Consider the following 25,635-nt stretch of genomic DNA (forward strand, 5'->3'; position numbering starts at 1 on the left):
AACCCGGTTCTCCCAGATAAGAGTCCGCTTACTTAACCACTATGGCTGACCCAAGGCCCTTCCAGCAGGTGCAAGTAGAGTTGTGGGGAATCAAACCAGGTTCTCCCAGATAAGAGTCCGCACACTTAACCACTATCGTTGACTCAAGGCCATTCCAGCAGCTGCAAGTGGAGGACTGGGGAATCACACCCGGTTCTCCCAGACAAGAGTCTGCACACTTAACCTTTACAGCAAACTGGCTCACAAGGACACCTCCAAGAGCTGTGGCTGACCCAAGGCCATTCCAGCCAGTCCAAGTGGAGGAGTGGGGAATCAAACCCGGTTCTCCCAGAAAAGAGTCCGCAAACTTAACCACTATGGTAGACCCAAGGCCATTCCAGCAGCTACAAGTGGAGGAGTGGGGAATCAAACCCGGTTCTCCCAGATAAGAGTCCGCAAACTTAACCACTATGGCTGACCCAAGGCCATTCCAGCAGCAACAAGTGGAGGAGTGGGGAATCAAACCCGGTTCTCCCAGATAAGAGTCCGCTTACTTAACCACTATGGCTGACCCAAGGCCATTCCAGCAGGTGCAAGTAGAGGAGTGGGGAATCAAACCAGGTTCTCCCAGATAAGAGTCCGCACACTTAACCACTATGGCTGACCAAAGGCCATTGCAGCAGCTGCAAGTGGAGGACTGGGGAATCAAACCCAGTTCTCCCAGATAAGAGTCTGCACATTTAACCACTATAGCTGACCCAAGGCCATTCCAGCAGCTGCAAGTGGAGGACTGGGGAATCAAACCCGGTTCTCCCAGATAAGAGTCAGTTTACTTAACCACTATGGCTGACCCAAGGCCATTACAGCAGCTGCAAGTGGAGGAGTGGGGAATCAAACCAGGTTCTCCCAGATAAGAGTCCACACACTTAACCACTATCGTTGAGTGGTTAATCAAACCAGGTTCTCCCAGATAAGAGTCTGCACACTTAACCTTTACACCAAACTGGCTCACAAGGACAACTCCAAGAGCTATGGCTGACCCAAGGCCATTCGAGCAGGTGCAAGTGGAGGAGTGGGGAATCAAACCCGGTTCTCCCAGATAAGAGTCTGCACTTTTAACCACTATAGCTGACCCAAGGCCATTCCAGCAGCTGCAAGTGGAGGAGTGGGGAATCAAACCCGGTTCTCCCAGATAAGAGTCAGTTTACTTAACCACTATGGCTGACCCAAGGCCATTCCAGCAGGTGCAAGTGGAGGAGTGGGGAATCAAACCAGGTTCTCCCAGATAAGAGTTCGCACACTTAACCACTATCGTTGACTCAAGGCCATTCCAGCAGCTGCAAGTGGAGGAGTGGGGAATAAAACCCGGTTCTCCCAGATAAGAGTGCGCAAACTTAACCACTATGGCTGACCCAACGCCATTCCAGCAGCTGCAAGTGGAGGACTGGGAAATCAAACCCGCTTCTTCCAGATAAGAGTCCGCTTACTTAACCACTATGGCTGACCCAAGGCCCTTCCAGCAGGTGCAAGTAGAGTTGTGGGGAATCAAACCAGGTTCTCCCAGATAAGAGTCCGCACACTTAACCACTATCGTTGACACAAGGCCATTCCAGCAGCTGCAAGTGGAGGAGTGGGGAATCAAACCCGGTTCTCCCAGATAAGAGTCCGCAAACTTAACCACTATGGCTGACCCAAGGCCATTCCAGCAGCTGCAAGTGGAGGACTGGGAAATCAAACCCGCTTCTTCCAGATAAGAGACCGCACACTAACCACTATGGCTGACCCAAGGCCATTCCAGCAGCTCCAAGTGGAAGAGTGGGGAATCAAACCCGGTTCTCCCAGATAAGAGTCCGCTTACTTAACCACTATGGCTGACCCAAGGCCCTTCCAGCAGGTGCAGGTAGAGGAGTGGGGAATCAAACCAGGTTCTCCCAGATAAGAGTCCGCACACTTAACCACTATCGTTGACTCAAGGCCCTTCCAGCAGGTGCAAGTAGAGGAGTGGGGAATCAAACCAGGTTCTCCCAGATAAGAGTCCGCACACTTAACCACTGTGGCTGACCCAAGGCCATTACAGCAGCTGCAAGTGCAGGAGTGGGGAATCAAACACGGTTCTCCCAGTTAAGAGTCCGCACACTTAACCACTGTGGCTGACCAAAGGCCATTGCAGCAGCTGCAAGTGGAGGAGTGGGGAATCAAACGCGGTTCTCCCAGTTAAGAGTCCGCACACTTAACCACTGTGGCTGACCGAAGGCCCTTCCAGCAGGTGCAAGTAGAGGAGTGGGGAATCAAACGCGGTTCTCCCAGTTAAGAGTCCGCACACTTAACCACTGTGGCTGACCCAAGGCCCTTCCAGCAGGTGCAAGTAGAGGAGTGGGGAATCAAACGCGGTTCTCCCAGTTAAGAGTCCGCACACTTAACCACTGTGGCTGACCCAAGGCCATTACAGCAGCTGCAAGTGCAGGAGTGGGGAATCAAACGCGGTTCTCCCAGTTAAGAGTCCGCACACTTAACCACTATAGCTGACCCAAGGCCATTCCAGCAGCTGCAAGTGGAGGAGTGGGGAATCTAACCCGGTTCTCCCAGATAAGAGTCTGCACACTTAAACTGTACACCAAACTGGATCACAAGGACAACTCCAAGAGTGATGGCCGACCCAAGGCCATTCCAGCCACTGCAAAAGGAGGAGTGTGGAATCAAACCCGGTTCTCCCAGAAAAGAGTCTGCTCACTTAACCACTATGGCTGACCCAAGGCCATTCCAGCAGCTGCAAGTGGAGGACTGAGGAATCAAACCCGGTTCTCCCAGATAAGAGTCTGCACACTTAACGTTTACACCAAACTGGCTCACAAGGACAACTCCAAGAGCTATGGATGACCCAAGGCCATTCCAGCAGCTACAAGGGGAGGACTGGGGAATCAAACCCGGTTCTCCCAGATAAGAGTCTGCTCACTTAACCACTATGGCTGACCCAAGGCCATTCCAGCAGCTGCAAGTGGAGGAGTGGGGAATCAAACCCAGTTCTCCCAGATAAGAGTCTGCTCACTTCACCACTATGGCTGACCCAAGGCCATTCCAGCAGCTGCAAGGGAAGGAGTGGGGAATCAAACCCGGTTCTCCCAGATAGGAGTCCGCACACTTAACCACTATGGCTGGCCCAAGGCCATTCCAGCAGCTGCAAGTGGAGGACTGAGGAATCAAACCCGGTTCTCCCAGATAAGAGTCTGCACACTTAACGTTTACACCAAACTGGCTCACAAGGACAACTCCAAGAGCTATGGCTGCCCCAAGGCCATGCTAGCAGGTGCAAGTGGAGGACTGAGGAATCAAACCCGGTTCTCCCAGATAAGAGTCCACACACTTAACCACTACGGCTGACCCGGTTCATGGCGTAGTGGAGCTGAGCATTCCCACGGTGCTCCGTTGGGTGCTCTGATTTTCTTGCTCTGGGGGGGGGGGTTCTCCTTGTGAGGATACCCCCACTGAAGTGTCAGGGGACACTTCATAGACTGGGGAGCTGGTTTGGGAGGCTTTAGGGAAGGCGGAGGCTTTCCCTGCAGATCCCTTGCCTTTCTCCTGTCCGGAGCTAGTGAACGCTTCGGCGTCTTACTAGGTCACCGGAGACGAGCTTCAGAGGGGGATTAACTATTCTCATACCTGAAGCTTTTGAATATCCCCAATTATTCTTCTATTTCAAAAGGCGAGTAAAGAGCAAGTAAACGTGAATTACCTCGTCTGACAATGTGCTTTGACGGCTCACTGCTAATGGCGCTTGTTGCCGGTGCTGTGACCAGCGGTTTGGAACAAGACATGATTTCGAGCCTCCTGTCTATCAAGCCCGACGTTTGAGAGCACTCTAGGACCGCGACTGGCAAGACAGGCTCCCCCTCTCCTTTCAGAAGCAGCTCATTGCTGGCAGCCGTCGACCAGGATTGCTGAGCAGGGAAGAATCGCTGAGCGCAAAGGAGGCGAGACACCTCCATTGACTGTGAGTAATGACTTGGGAGAAATGGCAAGTTGATGACATGGGCAGCGGTGGGCGGAGAATGGCTGGAGTTTGGAGAAGAGAAGAGATGATTGCAGCGTGACACAACTGAGAGATAAAACTGAGAAGAAAGTGTAAACAAGGAGCGGACGCTGCAGGAAGGACAGAGTCTTTACATAGAAAACGAAGGGAGCGAACTGAAAGCATAGCCAGGAGGGAAAGGTTATTCGTTACTATACAACGCCCTCTACTGTTTAGAGACGTACCAGCTTGGCTATTCCAAGAGGGAGCGAGAAGCTGCTGCGTGAGAGATAGACGGCACGGGATTCTTAAAGAAGGAAGGGTGGGTTTTTAGCAGGTTTCTTGCGGCCCCCCCTTCCTAGAAGAGTGGCATATATTTTCATTTGGATATACAATCTCGACAATTAAGAACTGCAGCGCAGAAGAAAGGAAACTGACCAGAGAAGACAGAGGACAGACGCAAGAAGACGTGAGGAAACAAGAGGACTATAGGTTACAATGTAATGGACCATTGCTGATCTAATTGTTTGATGAATTTCATTAACTGCTATTGACTGATTGGCTAATATTATGTGATATAAGGTATTGAAATAACTGATTTAAATGAATGATGAAATAAGTGTAACATTTGATTTAATTGTTTGATGAATTGTTTAAATGATGATCTGAGGAAATTGATTGATGAATTGAATTGTTGATGAATGAATAGATTATTTGACTAACAGATTATTTGAGGAATTGACTGAGCTACTGGGACCAGGATTAGCCATTTGACTGATTTGATTGATTTGACTGATACCTGGCTATATATAGTCGGTTATTACTATTAATTAGTAGCTGGTAGACTTTTGATGGTAGATTGATAACGGTGATTGATTGATCGGCTAATAGCGATAATATAACAACTAATGTAGATCTAGTACAACTTAACTTCTAGACATTCCATAAACGTCTATGGTGAAACCTGCTTGGCAGGTTTAATTTTTTATATTCTTAGCTATGGATACTAAAACCGATACTAAAATCAAAAAGGGAGTCCAATCTACCCCACCAGGGGGAAATAAAACTAATCCTTTAGCTATTACCCAAGGGGCTCTGGACAAATTACAAAATTTAATGACAGCAGGTTTCCAACAAAATCAAGCTGCATTACAAGAGGTGAAGACTGACTTAATGAATGAGGTTAGGAAAACCAATCAACAATTGGGCGAATTTCAGAGACAACTCCTGGCCAATACACAACAGGTCCATGAGCTTTCTGCAAGGGTTGATAAACTGGAGGAACAAGAGGCCGCAACATCTGCTAATACAAGAGAAAATCAGGCCAGTCTAGATAGACTTGAAAATCACCTAGCCAGGCTAGAGATGGACAAAGCAGCTTATGTCTTGAGATTTCAAGACATTCCGGAGGAGAAAGGAGAAGACCTGGAGAGCAAGATCCTGAAACTATCAACATGTGATGGAGATATCGTCTTAAGTTCTGGCAAAACAGAGATTGAATGGATCAGGAGGGTGGCCTCTCCATATACCAAGAAACTAAATCTCCCTGGTGAAATCCAGGTCAGATTTACACGAACTGCAATTTGTGACAAAATATTGAAACTGGCGAGAATGAAAGGCCTGAAATGGGGAGATAACAACATCAAAGTCCTCAAAGATATACCCTGGTCGATAAGACAGCGGCGTCTTGGTTACAAGAAGATGACAACCTGGCTAACACAACAGAATATACAATACAGATGATTGATCCCGGAGGGAGTCTTCTTCTTATACCAATCAAGGAGATATAATCTAACCTCTCTTGATAAGATGGAAGATTTTTGGACCAAATTTGTCGAATTAGATAGCCAAGACTCTGGATCAGGAGAAGACCAGACTGAGGGGTTGGATTACCCCCCCAAAAAAACCACGGGAAGAGTCAAGACGCGGGCCCAAACACAAAAAGAGAAACGGATAACACCTGATAGTAAAACCCCTCCTGAATGATGGCCAAGAGGGACATGCAGATCCTTTCAATTAATGTCAATGGTCTCAATGAACCTAAGAAGAGGAAGAAGCTTTTTTTACAAATAAAGAAGACAAAATCCCAAATTATATGTCTGCAGGAAACTCACATCAGGGAAGAAGATAAAAAATATCTACAAAATAAAAAATTAGGCCAACTTTATTGCTCCTGCGATTCGAAGAAGAAAAGAGGGGTTGTGATCTATGTACAAGAAAATATTAATTCCAAGCTACTATACAATGACGATACTGGTAGAATTCTCTTAATTGAAATCGAAATTAACGGCAGTAAAACAATTTTAGGGAACATCTATGCCCCTAGTGATGGTCAAGAGAGATTCTACGCTTTACTTCATCAGAAACTGCTCGAATACAATGCAGATAATTACTGCATTGTAGGAGATTATAATGCAATTTTTGACCCAAGTATGGACAAGAAGTATGATCTAAGCAAATTGACTAAATGTCGGAATGTGTTACCAAAATCCTTTATCCAAACAGTGGAAGAACTCAATCTGATCGACGCATGGAGAACTAAAAACCCTCAAACCAAAGATTACACCTTTTTTTCCCATGCCCACAGGGGATGGTCGCGAATCGACATGTGTTGGCTGTCAGCGGCTTTAGCTTTATCGATCTCCCAAGCACACATACTGCCAAATACATACGCAGATCACAACCCCATACAAATCAACTTACAAGACTTTTGTCCTAGGACGCGCTGGACCCTTAATACACAAATATTAAGGGAAAAGACCTGTACCGTAAAAGCCAAAAAAGAAATTCAAATGTTTTTTAAACACAACCTGAAGACAGATACACCGATGCCAGTTATATGGGACTCTTTCAAAGCCTTCTTTAGAGGGATAGCCATCGGCTACTTAGCTAAGAGAAGGAAGGAGAAGATGAAAAATTAACAGAATTTATTGGTGCAATTGAAAGACCAGGAATTGCAGCAAAAGGTTAGAAATACTAAAGAAATTAAACTTAAAATTCAAATTACACAACACAAAATCAACGTGATCCTGTCAGATTTTCCCTATCGACAGTATACCTCTCAGGAAGATAACCTTTCAGGATTACTCAACCCAGAACATGACAGCATTTTGCAGACCGTCGCATTCCTTCGGTCGTGGGTGTCGCAGAAGGGCCCTCACGCCCGCAGGGACGGGCTGCCTTTCCCGGGAGTGCCAAAAATGCGCCCAGCAGTGGATTCCAATTTTCTCCTGAAATCCAACGTTTTAAGGGTTAAGTTACCCTTCAGGGTTACTTAACCCTTAAAACGCCGGATTATTGGAGACCGTTTTATTGCTTCGGTCCTTCGGAGCACAGGAGACACTCCATCCCCCTAGCCGTGGGCTGCCTTTCACTGTAATGATTCCCATAGGTTTTAATGGAGAATGGAAAAACTTCCAAAAATATTCCCCATCAAGAGTATACCATTCAGTGTGATATCAAAAATACATCTTACCCAACCCTAAACCAAACCCCAATTTTCACCCGAACATAAGTGTGTCCTGAACTCTAACCCTAACCCATTCCAATGAATCCCATAGGCTATAATGGAGAACGGAAAGACTTCCAAAAATTTTCCCTATCGACAGTATACCTCTCAGGAAGATAACCTTTCAGGATTACTCAACCCAGAACATGACAGCATTTTGCAGACCGTCGCATTCCTTCGGTCGTGGGCGTCGCAGAAGGGCCCTCACGCCCGCAGGGACGGGCTGCCTTTCCCGGGAGTGCCAAAAATGCGCGCAGCAGTGGATTCCAATTTTCTCCTGAAATCCAACGTTTTAAGGGTTAAGTTACCCTTCAGGGTTACTTAACCCTTAAAACGCCGGATTATTGGAGACCGTTTTATTGCTTCGGTCCTTCGGAGCACAGGAGACACTCCATCCCCCTAGCCGTGGGCTGCCTTTCACTGTAATGATTCCCATAGGTTTTAATGGAGAATGGAAAAACTTCCAAAAATATTCCCCATCAAGAGTATACCATTCAGTGTGATATCAAAAATACATCTTACCCAACCCTAAACCAAACCCCAATTTTCACCCGAACATAAGTGTGTCCTGAACTCTAACCCTAACTCTAACCCATTCCAATGAATCCCATAGGCTATAATGGAGAACGGAAAGACTTCCAAAAATTTTCCCTATCGACAGGAAGATAACCTTTCAGGATTACTCAACCCAGAACATGACAGAATCTTGCAGACCGTTGCATTCCTACGGTCGTGGGCGTCGCAGAAGGGCCCTCACGCCCGCAGGGACGGGCTGCCTTTCCCGGGAGTGCCAAAAATGCGCGCAGCAGTGGATTCCAATTTTCTCCTGAAATCCAACGTTTTAAGGGTTAAGTTACCCTTCAGGGTTACTTAACCCTTAAAACGCCGGATTATTGGAGACCGTTTTATTGCTTCGGTCCTTCGGAGCACAGGAGACACTCCATCCGCATAGCCGTGGGCTGCCTTTCACTGTAATGATTCCCATAGGTTTTAATGGAGAATGGAAAAACTTCCAAAAATTTTCCCCATCAAGAGTATACCATTCAGTGTGATATCAAAAATACATCTTACCCAACCCTAAACCAAACCCCAATTTTCACCCGAACATAAGTGTGTCCTGAACTCTAACCCTAACCCTAACCCATTCCAATGAATCCCATAGGCTATAATGGAGAACGGAAGGACTTCCAAAAATTTTCCCTATCGACAGTATACCTCTCAGGAAGATAACCTTTCAGGATTACTCAACCCAGAACATGACAGCATTTTGCAGACCGTCGCATTCCTTCGGTCGTGGGCGTCGCAGAAGGGCCCTCACGCCCGCAGGGACGGGCTGCCTTTCCCGGGAGTGCCAAAAATGCGCCCAGCAGTGGATTCCAATTTTCTCCTGAAATCCAACGTTTTAAGGGTTAAGTTACCCTTCAGGGTTACTTAACCCTTAAAACGCCGGATTATTGGAGACCGTTTTATTGCTTCGGTCCTTCGGAGCACAGGAGACACTCCATCCCCCTAGCCGTGGGCTGCCTTTCACTGTAATGATTCCCATAGGTTTTAATGGAGAATGGAAAAACTTCCAAAAATTTTCCCCATCAAGAGTATACCATTCAGTGTGATATCAAAAATACATCTTACCCAACCCTAAACCAAACCCCAATTTTCACCCGAACATAAGTGTGTCCTGAACTCTAACCCTAACCCTAACCCATTCCAATGAATCCCATAGGCTATAATGGAGAACGGAAAGACTTCCAAAAATTTTCCCTATCGACAGTATACCTCTCAGGAAGATAACCTTTCAGGATTACTCAACCCAGAACATGACAGCATTTTGCAGACCGTCGCATTCCTTCGGTCGTGGGCGTCGCAGAAGGGCCCTCACGCCCGCAGGGACGGGCTGCCTTTCCCGGGAGTGCCAAAAATGCGCCCAGCAGTGGATTCCAATTTTCTCCTGAAATCCAACGTTTTAAGGGTTAAGTTACCCTTCAGGGTTACTTAACCCTTAAAACGCCGGATTATTGGAGACCGTTTTATTGCTTCGGTCCTTCGGAGCACAGGAGACACTCCATCCCCCTAGCCGTGGGCTGCCTTTCACTGTAATGATTCCCATAGGTTTTAATGGAGAATGGAAAAACTTCCAAAAATTTTCCCCATCAAGAGTATACCATTCAGTGTGATATCAAAAATACATCTTACCCAACCCTAAACCAAACCCCAATTTTCACCCGAACATAAGTGTGTCCTGAACTCTAACCCTAACCCTAACCCATTCCAATGAATCCCATAGGCTATAATGGAGAACGGAAAGACTTCCAAAAATTTTTCCTATCGACAGTATACCTCTCAGGAAGATAACCTTTCAGGATTACTGCACCCAGAACATGACAGCATTTTGCAGACCGTCGCATTCCTTCGGTCGTGGGCGTCGCAGAAGGGCCCTCACGCCCGCAGGGACGGGCTGCCTTTCCCGGGAGTGCCAAAAATGCGCGCAGCAGTGGATTCCAATTTTCTCCTGAAATCCAACGTTTTAAGGGTTAAGTTACCCTTCAGGGTTACTTAACCCTTAAAACGCCGGATTATTGGAGACCGTTTTATTGCTTCGGTCCTTCGGAGCACAGGAGACACTCCATCCCCCTAGCCGTGGGCTGCCTTTCACTGTAATGATTCCCATAGGTTTTAATGGAGAATGGAAAAACTTCCAAAAATATTCCCCATCAAGAGTATACCATTCAGTGTGATATCAAAAATACATCTTACCCAACCCTAAGCCAAACCCCAATTTTCACCCGAACATAAGTGTGTCCTGAACTCTAACCCTAACCCTAACCCATTCCAATGAATCCCATAGGCTATAATGGAGAACGGAAAGACTTCCAAAAATTTTCCCTATCGACAGTATACCTCTCAGGAAGATAACCTTTCAGGATTACTCAACCCAGAACATGACAGCATTTTGCAGACCGTCGCATTCCTTCGGTCGTGGGCGTCGCAGAAGGGCCCTCACGCCCGCAGGGACGGGCTGCCTTTCCCGGGAGTGCCAAAAATGCGCCCAGCAGTGGATTCCAATTTTCTCCTGAAATCCAACGTTTTAAGGGTTAAGTTACCCTTCAGGGTTACTTAACCCTTAAAACGCCGGATTATTGGAGACCGTTTTATTGCTTCGGTCCTTCGGAGCACAGGAGACACTCCATCCCCCTAGCCGTGGGCTGCCTTTCACTGTAATGATTCCCATAGGTTTTAATGGAGAATGGAAAAACTTCCAAAAATTTTCCCCATCAAGAGTATACCATTCAGTGTGATATCAAAAATACATCTTACCCAACCCTAAACCAAACCCCAATTTTCACCCGAACATAAGTGTGTCCTGAACTCTAACCCTAACCCTAACCCATTCCAATGAATCCCATAGGCTATAATGGAGAACGGAAAGACTTCCAAAAATTTTCCCTATCGACAGTATACCTCTCAGGAAGATAACCTTTCAGGATTACTCAACCCAGAACATGACAGCATTTTGCAGACCGTCGCATTCCTTCGGTCGTGGGCGTCGCAGAAGGGCCCTCACGCCCGCAGGGACGGGCTGCCTTTCCCGGGAGTGCCAAAAATGCGCCCAGCAGTGGATTCCAATTTTCTCCTGAAATCCAACGTTTTAAGGGTTAAGTTACCCTTCAGGGTTACTTAACCCTTAAAACGCCGGATTATTGGAGACCGTTTTATTGCTTCGGTCCTTCGGAGCACAGGAGACACTCCATCCCCCTAGCCGTGGGCTGCCTTTCACTGTAATGATTCCCATAGGTTTTAATGGAGAATGGAAAAACTTCCAAAAATTTTCCCCATCAAGAGTATACCATTCAGTGTGATATCAAAAATACATCTTACCCAACCCTAAACCAAACCCCAATTTTCACCCGAACATAAGTGTGTCCTGAACTCTAACCCTAACCCTAACCCATTCCAATGAATCCCATAGGCTATAATGGAGAACGGAAAGACTTCCAAAAATTTTTCCTATCGACAGTATACCTCTCAGGAAGATAACCTTTCAGGATTACTGCACCCAGAACATGACAGCATTTTGCAGACCGTCGCATTCCTTCGGTCGTGGGCGTCGCAGAAGGGCCCTCACGCCCGCAGGGACGGGCTGCCTTTCCCGGGAGTGCCAAAAATGCGCGCAGCAGTGGATTCCAATTTTCTCCTGAAATCCAACGTTTTAAGGGTTAAGTTACCCTTCAGGGTTACTTAACCCTTAAAACGCCGGATTATTGGAGACCGTTTTATTGCTTCGGTCCTTCGGAGCACAGGAGACACTCCATCCCCCTAGCCGTGGGCTGCCTTTCACTGTAATGATTCCCATAGGTTTTAATGGAGAATGGAAAAACTTCCAAAAATATTCCCCATCAAGAGTATACCATTCAGTGTGATATCAAAAATACATCTTACCCAACCCTAAGCCAAACCCCAATTTTCACCCGAACATAAGTGTGTCCTGAACTCTAACCCTAACCCTAACCCATTCCAATGAATCCCATAGGCTATAATGGAGAACGGAAAGACTTCCAAAAATTTTCCCTATCGACAGTATACCTCTCAGGAAGATAACCTTTCAGGATTACTCAACCCAGAACATGACAGCATTTTGCAGACCGTCGCATTCCTTCGGTCGTGGGCGTCGCAGAAGGGCCCTCACGCCCGCAGGGACGGGCTGCCTTTCCCGGGAGTGCCAAAAATGCGCCCAGCAGTGGATTCCAATTTTCTCCTGAAATCCAACGTTTTAAGGGTTAAGTTACCCTTCAGGGTTACTTAACCCTTAAAACGCCGGATTATTGGAGACCGTTTTATTGCTTCGGTCCTTCGGAGCACAGGAGACACTCCATCCCCCTAGCCGTGGGCTGCCTTTCACTGTAATGATTCCCATAGGTTTTAATGGAGAATGGAAAAACTTCCAAAAATTTTCCCCATCAAGAGTATACCATTCAGTGTGATATCAAAAATACATCTTACCCAACCCTAAACCAAACCCCAATTTTCACCCGAACATAAGTGTGTCCTGAACTCTAACCCTAACCCTAACCCATTCCAATGAATCCCATAGGCTATAATGGAGAACGGAAAGACTTCCAAAAATTTTCCCTATCGACAGTATACCTCTCAGGAAGATAACCTTTCAGGATTACTCAACCCAGAACATGACAGCATTTTGCAGACCGTCGCATTCCTTCGGTCGTGGGCGTCGCAGAAGGGCCCTCACGCCCGCAGGGACGGGCTGCCTTTCCCGGAGTGCCAAAAATGCGCCCAGCAGTGGATTCCAATTTTCTCCTGAAATCCAACGTTTTAAGGGTTAAGCTACCCTTCAGGGTTACTTAACCCTTAAAACGCCGGATTATTGGAGACCGTTTTATTGCTTCGGTCCTTCGGAGCACAGGAGACACTCCATCCCCCTAGCCGTGGGCTGCCTTTCACTGTAATGATTCCCATAGGTTTTAATGGAGAATGGAAAAACTTCCAAAAATTTTCCCCATCAAGAGTATACCATTCAGTGTGATATCAAAAATACATCTTACCCAACCCTAAACCAAACCCCAATTTTCACCCGAACATAAGTGTGTCCTGAACTCTAACCCTAACCCTAACCCATTCCAATGAATCCCATAGGCTATAATGGAGAACGGAAAGACTTCCAAAAATTTTCCCTATCGACAGTATACCTCTCAGGAAGATAACCTTTCAGGATTACTCAACCCAGAACATGACAGCATTTTGCAGACCGTCGCATTCCTTCGGTCGTGGGCGTCGCAGAAGGGCCCTCACGCCCGCAGGGACGGGCTGCCTTTCCCGGGAGTGCCAAAAATGCGCCCAGCAGTGGATTCCAATTTTCTCCTGAAATCCAACGTTTTAAGGGTTAAGTTACCCTTCAGGGTTACTTAACCCTTAAAACGCCGGATTATTGGAGACCGTTTTATTGCTTCGGTCCTTCGGAGCACAGGAGACACTCCATCCCCCTAGCCGTGGGCTGCCTTTCACTGTAATGATTCCCATAGGTTTTAATGGAGAATGGAAAAACTTCCAAAAATTTTCCCCATCAAGAGTATACCATTCAGTGTGATATCAAAAATACATCTTACCCAACCCTAAACCAAACCCCAATTTTCACCCGAACATAAGTGTGTCCTGAACTCTAACCCTAACCCTAACCCATTCCAATGAATCCCATAGGCTATAATGGAGAACGGAAAGACTTCCAAAAATTTTTCCTATCGACAGTATACCTCTCAGGAAGATAACCTTTCAGGATTACTGCACCCAGAACATGACAGCATTTTGCAGACCGTCGCATTCCTTCGGTCGTGGGCGTCGCAGAAGGGCCCTCACGCCCGCAGGGACGGGCTGCCTTTCCCGGGAGTGCCAAAAATGCGCGCAGCAGTGGATTCCAATTTTCTCCTGAAATCCAACGTTTTAAGGGTTAAGTTACCCTTCAGGGTTACTTAACCCTTAAAACGCCGGATTATTGGAGACCGTTTTATTGCTTCGGTCCTTCGGAGCACAGGAGACACTCCATCCCCCTAGCCGTGGGCTGCCTTTCACTGTAATGATTCCCATAGGTTTTAATGGAGAATGGAAAAACTTCCAAAAATATTCCCCATCAAGAGTATACCATTCAGTGTGATATCAAAAATACATCTTACCCAACCCTAAGCCAAACCCCAATTTTCACCCGAACATAAGTGTGTCCTGAACTCTAACCCTAACCCTAACCCATTCCAATGAATCCCATAGGCTATAATGGAGAACGGAAAGACTTCCAAAAATTTTCCCTATCGACAGTATACCTCTCAGGAAGATAACCTTTCAGGATTACTCAACCCAGAACATGACAGCATTTTGCAGACCGTCGCATTCCTTCGGTCGTGGGCGTCGCAGAAGGGCCCTCACGCCCGCAGGGACGGGCTGCCTTTCCCGGGAGTGCCAAAAATGCGCCCAGCAGTGGATTCCAATTTTCTCCTGAAATCCAACGTTTTAAGGGTTAAGTTACCCTTCAGGGTTACTTAACCCTTAAAACGCCGGATTATTGGAGACCGTTTTATTGCTTCGGTCCTTCGGAGCACAGGAGACACTCCATCCCCCTAGCCGTGGGCTGCCTTTCACTGTAATGATTCCCATAGGTTTTAATGGAGAATGGAAAAACTTCCAAAAATTTTCCCCATCAAGAGTATACCATTCAGTGTGATATCAAAAATACATCTTACCCAACCCTAAACCAAACCCCAATTTTCACCCGAACATAAGTGTGTCCTGAACTCTAACCCTAACCCTAACCCATTCCAATGAATCCCATAGGCTATAATGGAGAACGGAAAGACTTCCAAAAATTTTCCCTATCGACAGTATACCTCTCAGGAAGATAACCTTTCAGGATTACTCAACCCAGAACATGACAGCATTTTGCAGACCGTCGCATTCCTTCGGTCGTGGGCGTCGCAGAAGGGCCCTCACGCCCGCAGGGACGGGCTGCCTTTCCCGGGAGTGCCAAAAATGCGCCCAGCAGTGGATTCCAATTTTCTCCTGAAATCCAACGTTTTAAGGGTTAAGCTACCCTTCAGGGTTACTTAACCCTTAAAACGCCGGATTATTGGAGACCGTTTTATTGCTTCGGTCCTTCGGAGCACAGGAGACACTCCATCCCCCTAGCCGTGGGCTGCCTTTCACTGTAATGATTCCCATAGGTTTTAATGGAGAATGGAAAAACTTCCAAAAATATTCCCCATCAAGAGTATACCATTCAGTGTGATATCAAAAATACATCTTACCCAACCCTAAACCAAACCCCAATTTTCACCCGAACATAAGTGTGTCCTGAACTCTAACCCTAACCCTAACCCATTCCAATGAATCCCATAGGCTATAATGGAGAACGGAAAGACTTCCAAAAATTTTCCCTATCGACAGTATACCTCTCAGGAAGATAACCTTTCAGGATTACTCAACCCAGAACATGACAGCATTTTGCAGACCGTCGCATTCCTTCGGTCGTGGGCGTCGCAGAAGGGCCCTCACGCCCGCAGGGACGGGCTGCCTTTCCCGGGAGTGCCAAAAATGCGCGCAGCAGTGGATTCCAATTTTCTCCTGAAATCCAACGTTTTAAGGGTTAAGTTACCCTTCAGGGTTACTTAACCCTTAAAACGCCGGATTATTGGAGACCGTTTTATTGCTTCGGTCCTTCGGAGCACAGGAGACACTCCATCCCCCTAGCCGTGGGCTGCCTTTCACTGTAATGATTCCCATAGGTTTTAATGGAGAATGGAAAAACTTCCAAAAATTTTCCCCATCAAGAGTATACCATTCAGTGTGATATCAAAAATACATCTTACCCAACCCTAAACCAAACCCCAATTTTCACCCGAACATAAGTGTGTCCTGAACTCTAACCCTAACCCTAACCCATTCCAATGAATCCCATAGGCTATAATGGAGAACGGAAAGACTTCCAAAAATTTTCCCTATCGACAGTATACCTCTCAGGAAGATAACCTTTCAGGATTACTGCACCCAGAACATGACAGCATTTTGCAGACCGTCGCATTCCTTCGGTCGTGGGCGTCGCAGAAGGGCCCTCACGCCCGCAGGGACGGGCTGCCTTTCCCGGGAGTGCCAAAAATGCGCGCAGCAGTGGATTCCAATTTTCTCCTGAAATCCAACGTTTTAAGGGTTAAGTTACCCTTCAGGGTTACTTAACCCTTAAAACGCCGGATTATTGGAGACCGTTTTATTGCTTCGGTCCTTCGGAGCACAGGAGACACTCCATCCCCCTAGCCGTGGGCTGCCTTTCACTGTAATGATTCCATAGGTTTTAATGGAGAATGGAAAAACTTCCAAAAATATTCCCCATCAAGAGTATACCATTCAGTGTGATATCAAAAATACATCTTACCCAACCCTAAACCAAACCCCAATTTTCACCCGAACATAAGTGTGTCCTGAACTCTAACCCTGACCCTAACCCATTCCAATGAATCCCATAGGCTATAATGGAGAACGGAAAGACTTCCAAAAATTTTCCCTATCGACAGTATACCTCTCAGGAAGATAACCTTTCAGGATTACTGCACCCAGAACATGACAGCATTTTGCAGACCGTCGCATTCCTTCGGTCGTGGGCGTCGCAGAAGGGCCCTCACGCCCGCAGGGACGGGCTGCCTTTCCCGGGAGTGCCAAAAATGCGCGCAGCAGTGGATTCCAATTTTCTCCTGAAATCCAACGTTTTAAGGGTTAAGCTACCCTTCAGGGTTACTTAACCCTTAAAACGCCGGATTATTGTAGACCGTTTTATTGCTTCGGTCCTTCGGAGCACAGGAGACACTCCATCCCCCTAGCCGTGGGCTTCCTTTCACTGTAATGATTCCCATAGGTTTTAATGGAGAATGGAAAAACTTCCAAAAATATTCCCCATCAAGAGTATACCATTCAGTGTGATATCAAAAATACATCTTACCCAACCCTAAACCAAACCCCAATTTTCACCCGAACATAAGTGTGTCCTGAACTCTAACCCTAACCCATTCCAATGAATCCCATAGGCTATAATGGAGAACGGAAAGACTTCCAAAAATTTTCCCTATCGACAGTATACCTCTCAGGAAGATAACCTTTCAGGATTACTCAACCCAGAACATGACAGCATTTTGCAGACCGTCGCATTCCTTCGGTCGTGGGGCGTCGCAGAAGGGGCCCTCACGCCCGCAGGGACGGGCTGCCTTTCCCGGGAGTGCCAAAAATGCGCGCAGCAGTGGATTCCAATTTTCTCCTGAAATCCAACGTTTTAAGGGTTAAGTTACCCTTCAGGGTTACTTAACCCTTAAAACGCCGGATTATTGGAGACCGTTTTATTGCTTCGGTCCTTCGGAGCACAGGAGACACTCCATCCCCCTAGCCGTGGGCTGCCTTTCACTGTAATGATTCCCATAGGTTTTAATGGAGAATGGAAAAACTTCCAAAAATATTCCCCATCAAGAGTATACCATTCAGTGTGATATCAAAAATACATCTTACCCAACCCTAAACCAAACCCCAATTTTCACCCGAACATAAGTGTGTCCTGAACTCTAACCCTAACTCTAACCCATTCCAATGAATCCCATAGGCTATAATGGAGAACGGAAAGACTTCCAAAAATTTTCCCTATCGACAGGAAGATAACCTTTCAGGATTACTCAACCCAGAACATGACAGAATCTTGCAGACCGTTGCATTCCTACGGTCCGTGGGCGTCGCAGAAGGGCCCTCACGCCCGCAGGGACGGGCTGCCTTTCCCGGGAGTGCCAAAAATGCGCGCAGCAGTGGATTCCAATTTTCTCCTGAAATCCAACGTTTTAAGGGTTAAGTTACCCTTCAGGGTTACTTAACCCTTAAAACGCCGGATTATTGGAGACCGTTTTATTGCTTCGGTCCTTCGGAGCACAGGAGACACTCCATCCGCATAGCCGTGGGCTGCCTTTCACTGTAATGATTCCCATAGGTTTTAATGGAGAATGGAAAAACTTCCAAAAATTTTCCCCATCAAGAGTATACCATTCAGTGTGATATCAAAAATACATCTTACCCAACCCTAAACCAAACCCCAATTTTCACCCGAACATAAGTGTGTCCTGAACTCTAACCCTAACCCTAACCCATTCCAATGAATCCCATAGGCTATAATGGAGAACGGAAAGACTTCCAAAAATTTTCCCTATCGACAGTATACCTCTCAGGAAGATAACCTTTCAGGATTACTCAACCCAGAACATGACAGCATTTTGCAGACCGTCGCATTCCTTCGGTCGTGGGCGTCGCAGAAGGGCCCTCACGCCCGCAGGGACGGGCTGCCTTTCCCGGGAGTGCCAAAAATGCGCCCAGCAGTGGATTCCAATTTTCTCCTGAAATCCAACGTTTTAAGGGTTAAGTTACCCTTCAGGGTTACTTAACCCTTAAAACGCCGGATTATTGGAGACCGTTTTATTGCTTCGGTCCTTCGGAGCACAGGAGACACTCCATCCCCCTAGCCGTGGGCTGCCTTTCACTGTAATGATTCCCATAGGTTTTAATGGAGAATGGAAAAACTTCCAAAAATTTTCCCCATCAAGAGTATACCATTCAGTGTGATATCAAAAATACATCTTACCCAACCCTAAACCAAACCCCAATTTTCACCCGAACATAAGTGTGTCCTGAACTCTAACCCTAACCCTAACCCATTCCAATGAATCCCATAGGCTATAATGGAGAACGGAAAGACTTCCAAAAATTTTCCCTATCGACAGTATACCTCTCAGGAAGATAACCTTTCAGGATTACTCAACCCAGAACATGACAGCATTTTGCAGACCGTCGCATTCCTTCGGTCGTGGGCGTCGCAGAAGGGCCCTCACGCCCGCAGGGACGGGCTGCCTTTCCCGGGAGTGCCAAAAATGCGCCCAGCAGTGGATTCCAATTTTCTCCTGAAATCCAACGTTTTAAGGGTTAAGTTACCCTTCAGGGTTACTTAACCCTTAAAACGCCGGATTATTGGAGACCGTTTTATTGCTTCGGTCCTTCGGAGCACAGGAGACACTCCATCCCCCTAGCCGTGGGCTGCCTTTCACTGTAATGATTCCCATAGGTTTTAATGGAGAATGGAAAAACTTCCAAAAATTTTCCCCATCAAGAGTATACCATTCAGTGTGATATCAAAAATACATCTTACCCAACCCTAATCCAAACCCCAATTTTCACCCGAACATAAGTGTGTCCTGAACTCTAACCCTAACCCTAACCCATTCCAATGAATCCCATAGGCTATAATGGAGAACGGAAAGACTTCCAAAAATTTTCCCTATCGACAGTATACCTCTCAGGAAGATAACCTTTCAGGATTACTGCACCCAGAACATGACAGCATTTTGCAGACCGTCGCATTCCTTCGGTCGTGGGCGTCGCAGAAGGGCCCTCACGCCCGCAGGGACGGGCTGCCTTTCCCGGGAGTGCCAAAAATGCGCGCAGCAGTGGATTCCAATTTTCTCCTGAAATCCAACGTTTTAAGGGTTAAGTTACCCTTCAGGGTTACTTAACCCTTAAAACGCCGGATTATTGGAGACCGTTTTATTGCTTCGGTCCTTCGGAGCACAGGAGACACTCCATCCCCCTAGCCGTGGGCTGCCTTTCACTGTAATGATTCCCATAGGTTTTAATGGAGAATGGAAAAACTTCCAAAAATATTCCCCATCAAGAGTATACCATTCAGTGTGATATCAAAAATACATCTTACCCAACCCTAAACCAAACCCCAATTTTCACCCGAACATAAGTGTGTCCTGAACTCTAACCCTAACCCTAACCCATTCCAATGAATCCCATAGGCTATAATGGAGAACGGAAAGACTTCCAAAAATTTTCCCTATCGACAGTATACCTCTCAGGAAGATAACCTTTCAGGATTACTGCACCCAGAACATGACAGCATTTTGCAGACCGTCGCATTCCTTCGGTCGTGGGCGTCGCAGAAGGGCCCTCACGCCCGCAGGGACGGGCTGCCTTTCCCGGGAGTGCCAAAAATGCGCGCAGCAGTGGATTCCAATTTTCTCCTGAAATCCAACGTTTTAAGGGTTAAGTTACCCTTCAGGGTTACTTAACCCTTAAAACGCCGGATTATTGGAGACCGTTTTATTGCTTCGGTCCTTCGGAGCACAGGAGACACTCCATCCCCCTAGCCGTGGGCTGCCTTTCACTGTAATGATTCCCATAGGTTTTAATGGAGAATGGAAAAACTTCCAAAAATATTCCCCATCAAGAGTATACCATTCAGTGTGATATCAAAAATACATCTTACCCAACCCTAAACCAAACCCCAATTTTTCACCCGAACATAAGTGTGTCCTGAACTCTAACCCTAACCCTAACCCATTCCAATGAATCCCATAGGCTATAATGGAGAACGGAAAGACTTCCAAAAATTTTCCCTATCGACAGTATACCTCTCAGGAAGATAACCTTTCAGGATTACTGCACCCAGAACATGACAGCATTTTGCAGACCGTCGCATTCCTTCGGTCGTGGGCGTCGCAGAAGGGCCCTCACGCCCGCAGGGACGGGCTGCCTTTCCCGGGAGTGCCAAAAATGCGCGCAGCAGTGGATTCCAATTTTCTCCTGAAATCCAACGTTTTAAGGGTTAAGTTACCCTTCAGGGTTACTTAACCCTTAAAACGCCGGATTATTGGAGACCGTTTTATTGCTTCGGTCCTTCGGAGCACAGGAGACACTCCATCCCCCTAGCCGTGGGCTGCCTTTCACTGTAATGATTCCCATAGGTTTTAATGGAGAATGGAAAAACTTCCAAAAATATTCCCCATCAAGAGTATACCATTCAGTGTGATATCAAAAATACATCTTACCCAACCCTAAACCAAACCCCAATTTTCACCCGAACATAAGTGTGTCCTGAACTCTAACCCTAACCCTAACCCATTCCAATGAATCCCATAGGCTATAATGGAGAACGGAAAGACTTCCAAAAATTTTCCCTATCGACAGTATACCTCTCAGGAAGATAACCTTTCAGGATTACTGCACCCAGAACATGACAGCATTTTGCAGACCGTCGCATTCCTTCGGTCGTGGGCGTCGCAGAAGGGCCCTCACGCCCGCAGGGACGGGCTGCCTTTCCCGGGAGTGCCAAAAATGCGCGCAGCAGTGGATTCCAATTTTCTCCTGAAATCCAACGTTTTAAGGGTTAAGCTACCCTTCAGGGTTACTTAACCCTTAAAACGCCGGATTATTGGAGACCGTTTTATTGCTTCGGTCCTTCGGAGCACAGGAGACACTCCATCCCCCTAGCCGTGGGCTTCCTTTCACTGTAATGATTCCCATAGGTTTTAATGGAGAATGGAAAAACTTCCAAAAATATTCCCCATCAAGAGTATACCATTCAGTGTGATATCAAAAATACATCTTACCCAACCCTAAACCAAACCCCAATTTTCACCCGAACATAAGTGTGTCCTGAACTCTAACCCTAACCCATTCCAATGAATCCCATAGGCTATAATGGAGAACGGAAAGACTTCCAAAAATTTTCCCTATCGACAGTATACCTCTCAGGAAGATAACCTTTCAGGATTACTCAACCCAGAACATGACAGCATTTTGCAGACCGTCGCATTCCTTCGGTCGTGGGCGTCGCAGAAGGGCCCTCACGCCCGCAGGGACGGGCTGCCTTTCCCGGGAGTGCCAAAAATGCGCCCAGCAGTGGATTCCAATTTTCTCCTGAAATCCAACGTTTTAAGGGTTAAGTTACCCTTCAGGGTTACTTAACCCTTAAAACGCCGGATTATTGGAGACCGTTTTATTGCTTTGGTCCTTCGGAGCACAGGAGACACTCCATCCCCCTAGCCGTGGGCTGCCTTTCACTGTAATGATTCCCATAGGTTTTAATGGAGAATGGAAAAACTTCCAAAAATTTTCCCCATCAAGAGTATACCATTCAGTGTGATATCAAAAATACATCTTACCCAACCCTAAACCAAACCCCAATTTTCACCCGAACATAAGTGTGTCCTGAACTCTAACCCTAACCCATTCCAATGAATCCCATAGGCTATAATGGAGAACGGAAAGACTTCCAAAAATTTTCCCTATCGACAGTATACCTCTCAGGAAGATAACCTTTCAGGATTACTCAACCCAGAACATGACAGCATTTTGCAGACCGTCGCATTCCTTCGGTCGTGGGCGTCGCAGAAGGGCCCTCACGCCCGCAGGGACGGGCTGCCTTTCCCGGGAGTGCCAAAAATGCGCCCAGCAGTGGATTCCAATTTTCTCCTGAAATCCAACGTTTTAAGGGTTAAGTTACCCTTCAGGGTTACTTAACCCTTAAAACGCCGGATTATTGGAGACCGTTTTATTGCTTCGGTCCTTCGGAGCACAGGAGACACTCCATCCCCCTAGCCGTGGGCTGCCTTTCACTGTAATGATTCCCATAGGTTTTAATGGAGAATGGAAAAACTTCCAAAAATATTCCCCATCAAGAGTATACCATTCAGTGTGATATCAAAAGTACATCTTACCCAACCCTAAACCAAACCCCAATTTTCACCCGAACATAAGTGTGTCCTGAACTCTAACCCTAACCCTAACCCATTCCAATGAATCCCATAGGCTATAATGGAGAACGGAAAGACTTCCAAAAATTTTCCCTATCGACAGTATACCTCTCAGGAAGATAACCTTTCAGGATTACTCAACCCAGAACATGACAGCATTTTGCAGACCGTCGCATTCCTTCGGTCGTGGGCGTCGCAGAAGGGCCCTCACGCCCGCAGGGACGGGCTGCCTTTCCCGGGAGTGCCAAAAATGCGCCCAGCAGTGGATTCCAATTTTCTCCTGAAATCCAACGTTTTAAGGGTTAAGTTACCCTTCAGGGTTACTTAACCCTTAAAACGCCGGATTATTGGAGACCGTTTTATTGCTTCGGTCCTTCGGAGCACAGGAGACACTCCATCCCCCTAGCCGTGGGCTGCCTTTCACTGTAATGATTCCCATAGGTTTTAATGGAGAATGGAAAAACTTCCAAAAATTTTCCCCATCAAGAGTATACCATTCAGTGTGATATCAAAAATACATCTTACCCAACCCTAAACCAAACCCCAATTTTCACCCGAACATAAGTGTGTCCTGAACTCTAACCCTAACCCTAACCCATTCCAATGAATCCCATAGGCTATAATGGAGAACGGAAAGACTTCCAAAAATTTTCCCTATCGACAGTATACCTCTCAGGAAGATTACCTTTCAGGATTACTCAACCCAGAACATGACAGCATTTTGCAGACCGTCGCATTCCTTCGGTCGTGGGCGTCGCAGAAGGGCCCTCACGCCCGCAGGGACGGGCTGCCTTTCCCGGGAGTGCCAAAAATGCGCCCAGCAGTGGATTCCAATTTTCTCCTGAAATCCAACGTTTTAAGGGTTAAGTTACCCTTCAGGGTTACTTAACCCTTAAAACGCCGGATTATTGGAGACCGTTTTATTGCTTCGGTCCTTCGGAGCACAGGAGACACTCCATCCCCCTAGCCGTGGGCTGCCTTTCACTGTAATGATTCCCATAGGTTTTAATGGAGAATGGAAAAACTTCCAAAAATTTTCCCCATCAAGAGTATACCATTCAGTGTGATATCAAAAATACATCTTACCCAACCCTAAACCAAACCCCAATTTTCACCCGAACATAAGTGTGTCCTGAACTCTAACCCTAACCCTAACCCATTCCAATGAATCCCATAGGCTATAATGGAGAACGGAAAGACTTCCAAAAATTTTCCCTATCGACAGTATACCTCTCAGGAAGATAACCTTTCAGGATTACTGCACCCAGAACATGACAGCATTTTGCAGACCGTCGCATTCCTTCGGTCGTGGGCGTCGCAGAAGGGCCCTCACGCCCGCAGGGACGGGCTGCCTTTCCCGGGAGTGCCAAAAATGCGCGCAGCAGTGGATTCCAATTTTCTCCTGAAATCCAACGTTTTAAGGGTTAAGTTACCCTTCAGGGTTACTTAACCCTTAAAACGCCGGATTATTGGAGACCGTTTTATTGCTTCGGTCCTTCGGAGCACAGGAGACACTCCATCCCCCTAGCCGTGGGCTTCCTTTCACTGTAATGATTCCCATAGGTTTTAATGGAGAATGGAAAAACTTCCAAAAATATTCCCCATCAAGAGTATACCATTCAGTGTGATATCAAAAATACATCTTACCCAACCCTAAACCAAACCCCAATTTTCACCCGAACATAAGTGTGTCCTGAACTCTAACCCTAACCCTAACCCATTCCAATGAATCCCATAGGCTATAATGGAGAACGGAAAGACTTCCAAAAATTTTCCCTATCGACAGTATACCTCTCAGGAAGATAACCTTTCAGGATTACTCAACCCAGAACATGACAGCATTTTGCAGACCATCGCATTCCTTCGGTCGTGGGCGTCGCAGAAGGGCCCTCACGCCCGCAGGGACGGGCTGCCTTTCCCGGGAGTGCCAAAAATGCGCCCAGCAGTGGATTCCAATTTTCTCCTGAAATCCAACGTTTTAAGGGTTAAGTTACCCTTCAGGGTTACTTAACCCTTAAAACGCCGGATTATTGGAGACCGTTTTATTGCTTCGGTCCTTCGGAGCACAGGAGACACTCCATCCCCCTAGCCGTGGGCTGCCTTTCACTGTAATGATTCCCATAGGTTTTAATGGAGAATGGAAAAACTTCCAAAAATTTTCCCCATCAAGAGTATACCATTCAGTGTGATATCAAAAATACATCTTACCCAACCCTAAACCAAACCCCAATTTTCACCCGAACATAAGTGTGTCCTGAACTCTAACCCTAACCCTAACCCATTCCAATGAATCCCATAGGCTATAATGGAGAACGGAAAGACTTCCAAAAATTTTCCCTATCGACAGTATACCTCTCAGGAAGATAACCTTTCAGGATTACTCAACCCAGAACATGACAGCATTTTGCAGACCGTCGCATTCCTTCGGTCGTGGGCGTCGCAGAAGGGCCCTCACGCCCGCAGGGACGGGCTGCCTTTCCCGGGAGTGCCAAAAATGCGCGCAGCAGTGGATTCCAATTTTCTCCTGAAATCCAACGTTTTAAGGGTTAAGTTACCCTTCAGGGTTACTTAACCCTTAAAACGCCGGATTATTGGAGACCGTTTTATTGCTTCGGTCCTTCGGAGCACAGGAGACACTCCATCCCCCTAGCCGTGGGCTGCCTTTCACTGTAATGATTCCCATAGGTTTTAATGGAGAATGGAAAAACTTCCAAAAATATTCCCCATCAAGAGTATACCATTCAGTGTGATATCAAAAATACATCTTACCCAACCCTAAACCAAACCCCAATTTTCACCCGAACATAAGTGTGTCCTGAACTCTAACCCTAACCCTAACCCATTCCAATGAATCCCATAGGCTATAATGGAGAACGGAAAGACTTCCAAATATTTTCCCTATCGACAGTATACCTCTCAGGAAGATAACCTTTCAGGATTACTCAACCCAGAACATGACAGCATTTTGCAGACCGTCGCATTCCTTCGGTCGTGGGCGTCGCAGAAGGGCCCTCACGCCCGCAGGGACGGGCTGCCTT

The 25,635-nt window shown here is 46.7% G+C and overlaps 1 protein-coding gene across 1 annotated transcript in view; it reads right to left on the reverse strand.

Annotated features, from left to right (window-relative positions):
* Positions 1-25,635, reverse strand: part of LOC132586700 (F-box only protein 6-like) — a 106,379-nt gene that overhangs the window by 4,478 nt on the left and 76,266 nt on the right.

Source organism: Heteronotia binoei, chromosome 18 (assembly GCF_032191835.1).
Source record: "Heteronotia binoei isolate CCM8104 ecotype False Entrance Well chromosome 18, APGP_CSIRO_Hbin_v1, whole genome shotgun sequence".
Classification (NCBI taxonomy): domain Eukaryota; kingdom Metazoa; phylum Chordata; class Lepidosauria; order Squamata; family Gekkonidae; genus Heteronotia; species Heteronotia binoei.